This window comes from Megascapheus bottae, chromosome 18, assembly GCF_031878675.1.
Source record: "Megascapheus bottae isolate mThoBot1 chromosome 18, mThoBot2.hap1, whole genome shotgun sequence".
NCBI lineage: Eukaryota > Metazoa > Chordata > Mammalia > Rodentia > Geomyidae > Megascapheus > Megascapheus bottae.
The window spans coordinates 35,181,504-35,185,380 of NC_143526.1; positions in this window are offsets into that span (position 1 = coordinate 35,181,504).

A 3,877-nucleotide genomic window follows, 5' to 3' on the forward strand; every position below is an offset into this window, starting at 1 on the left:
AAATGGTTGTTGGCTTAGGCCACTGGGATTTGAAGTATTTTGTTACAAGCATTAAGAACTGATACAATTAGAATACACAAAACATGGAATATTATCCAGCCATTAAAAATGATGGGTTCAATATACTGACTCTAAAACATGTCAACAAGGCAATTTTCTTTCAAAAAAAAAAGAAAGAAAGTCTGACACACAAAAACATTTATAACAGTATTCTTTCTGTTAAAGCAAACTCACACCCGGTCCCATTCAGTGAGTCAATCACAGAATTCTTTGAGTTAATAGTGCTTGAGACACCAAGGATACGTCACAGGACTGGCACATTTTAGCTGGTAACGAGGCCAACACGGCCCTGAGTGTTGGCATCAAAATCATGAATCTGGAAGTTTTTCCTTCCCTTAGCTTCAGCTAAGACCACAGCTCTGAGCAACACTTTGCAACTCTGAGAAACACTAAACAGAGGACCCAGATAAACCACACCCAGACTTCTGACCCAGAGAAGTTGAGATCATCAATGTACGTTATTTTAAGCCACTAAGTTTATAGTTTATAGTATTATCTTAAAATGACAATAGATAACTAATCCATAATCAGTCATGGGCTCCCCAAACTAACAATGTCTTACTAATATCCCCTCCATTTATCCAGATGTCCTAAACCTAGACATTACGTTGGCTCCTTTCTCTCCTTTTCAGCCCCATCCTTCCCCATCCAACTCATTACCAGGTCCCACAAGTGTTCCTTCTTTCTGTCTCATGGATTTAATGTTCTGGTGCCTTGAAGAACCCCATTAGGAACTCAGAGGCCATGGAACCGAAAGTGAAGTCATCTGTCATTAAGACAACTAAAACACTATGCCAGCTAGATGCCAGTGGTCCCCACCTCTAATCCGAGGTACTCAAGAAGCTGAGATTTGAGAATTACAAAGCCAGTCCAGGCAGAAAAGTTCAGGGACTCTTATCTCCATTTAACAAAAGTAGAGGCATATCTCAAGAGGTAGAACAGCCAGTCTTTGAGTGAAAGGCCAAGTAAGTGCACAGTGGTTCTAGAGCCAGGAGCAAGGCCTAGTGGTAGAGTGCTTGCCTAGCATACATGAAGCCCTGGATTTGATTCCTCAGTACCATATGCACAGAAAAATCCAGATGTGGACCTGTGGCTCAAGTGGACTATGGGAGATATGGTTATCAGGATGGAATATCTACAACTGAACCCAAGTGGCTTCATAGGAAGAGACCAGAAGAGATACTCAAGTGCCCTTCCTGTCTTTAATTTTGTGGTACCATGCATCACCCTGGAACAATGACAGCAAGAAGACCACCACTAAACACAGACTCTAGAGTCTCCAGATCTGTGAGTTCAACAAATGTGTTTCCCTTATAACTAGCCATTCTATGGTATTGTGTTATAACAAAACTAATTCAGGATCTAGCAACAGAAGGTCCTGGGGCCAACCACAGACGTATTCTCTGGAGAGGCAGAAATCAGATGTGTAGCCACTACCTCAGCCAAAGGCCATGAGCTTTAGCTACATGTCTCTGGTGGAAGATATGTGATGTCAGAACACACCCCAGGATAGTAACACCGATAGTCAACTAGACATGAGCTAGCTGTCTGATCAGAAATGACATAATCATGCTTGATCCTTCCACCCATTCCCATGTAAAATACTCTGCTTGTTTCACCCTATGAACTACTTGATTTATCTATGACCCATGGCATACCAATATCCTTACCCTCTACATTTCATATCATTTATGAAATCTGCCTGACTCTCCCAGGCAGATGTGTATTGTATACATGTAACGTTCTTTAGTGTTGCCTCTAGCTCTTAGGCATCCTGCTTGTGCCAAATGCTTCATCATGAGGTCCACCCACCCTGTTTGATTTTCTTGTCCTTTACAGCAAGATTAGTTATTCTCAAGCAACACTGCAAACACATAATACATTTTCCAAACAACCCACTTTCTGACAATGCCAGCAAAGTACAAGCTGCCCCTGTCTTCACTAGACCAACCTCTTAACCAGTCTCTTGCTGGCCTCCCTGATCATCCATGGCATTCAAAGAGTAGATTCTGAGAAAGAAAGCTCTCTCTATTCTGTCTGACCAAAGACATCCAAGTCCAGTATCTTCTATAATCACATCACGTCTCACTGCCCCCACCTCCTACATACCAGGCACTCTCAACACCAGCCCTGTGTTGTCTATACCCTGCCTCAGCTGAGCTCTTCCCACTGAGCCTTCCCAATTCCTACACTCCAGTCAAAACCCACAGCAGTATCCCCTCTGCTAGGAATCATTCTCTATTATTCTCTCCAATAAAAACTGAGGAAGACAGAAGTGGCTATGTGGCTCAAGTGGTAGAACGCTAGCCTTGAGCTGAAGAGCTCAGGGACAGCACCCAGACCAAGAATTCAAGCCCCATGACAAACAAATAAAAAGAGGAAAACAAGAGCAAGGCAAAGGGTGGGGGGGGGGAAGAAGTGAAGTGAAGAAACCTTTCACTTTCCCACTAAAGAAGAGAATGCCTCCAGAGATGATAAGCATCCTGCTCTCTAGATATACATATAAGCCAAAGACTGAAGGGCGTGTTTAGGAAAAATAATCACAGAAATGATTCAAACACAGAATGTGTAGTTGGCCCAAGATCTTTCCTTGGATTCTAGATGTTTTAGAACGAGTACAAAACAAATTACTTAGTGTTCAGAACAATTATTGTACATCTGTTGATTCTACAGCAGAGTTTACCTGGGCTATTTTCCTATTCTATATGGCACTGACTGTTCACTGTTGGTATTCAGCAAAGCTGGGCTGAAGAAAACAAGATGGCATCTCTCATGGGAGTACATCTCTACAAGACCTGGAAGGCTGGGCTCAACCTGGCACCTTCACCTTCCTGTGTAGCCAGAGTTTGTCTGGTGTATCCAGAAATGTGATCAGACTTCTGACTCAGAAGAACACAGGCTTCAAGAGTCCAAAGTGGAGGCTACCAATCCATTAAAATAAAACTCATCCCAGAAGTGGCCTGGCATCTTTTCTTTCATACTCGATTTGTCAAAACACACTACACACACACACACACACACACACACACACACAGAGGCCAGCACCGTTTAGAGGGGAATGGAGATACATCCCCTACCTCTTGATAGGAGAAATGTGACCCAATTTTCAGTGACCCCGAAATTCCTGGAGAAAAACTAAAGAACACAGCTCCAGGGAGACTCAGAAGGCCTGAGAATGGACCAGAAGAAATGGCCCCCAAACTCATGACCACAGTAACTGTAAGAGCTAAAATAGATGCTGTTAGTCAAAACCAGTTTGTTTGGGAAGGATTTGTCACATGGTACCAGATTACAAACCCATTTCCCCTCCTCAAATCTGTCTCACTCTCCCTATCTAAGATAAAAATCTTGGATGGAAAGAAGCCAGCGATGGACTTATGATGTATTTCAAGATAGGAACCTGTACTCAGTTTCAGAATTCAAGACCTACAACTGACAAAAAAAAAAAGATAAGAAAAGAACCTGAAAGTGGATGATGTAAAGAATTCATGAATGAGATGCTCAAAATCTGCTCTCAAGAACAATGAGCACTCATCCATTCACTTGACATATATTTATGAGTGCCTACCCCCTGCCGTGTCCTAAGCCAAGTGCTTAGAAGAATGAGATAAAACCCTCAAATTACAGGTCCTACTCTGATTTGGGAGGTTCCCCCTCTCCCAACCAGGCAGTTTACTGCCTGAGAGTGGGGGCCCTGAGCCCTTTGACTGTTCCCAGCATCCATCCTGAGGCCATCTCACATTGTACAACTCATTCTTTCCTTTGACTTCTGAGGCCTGGGATAATGGGCCCTCCCTCATGCTTTCCAGGGCTCAGG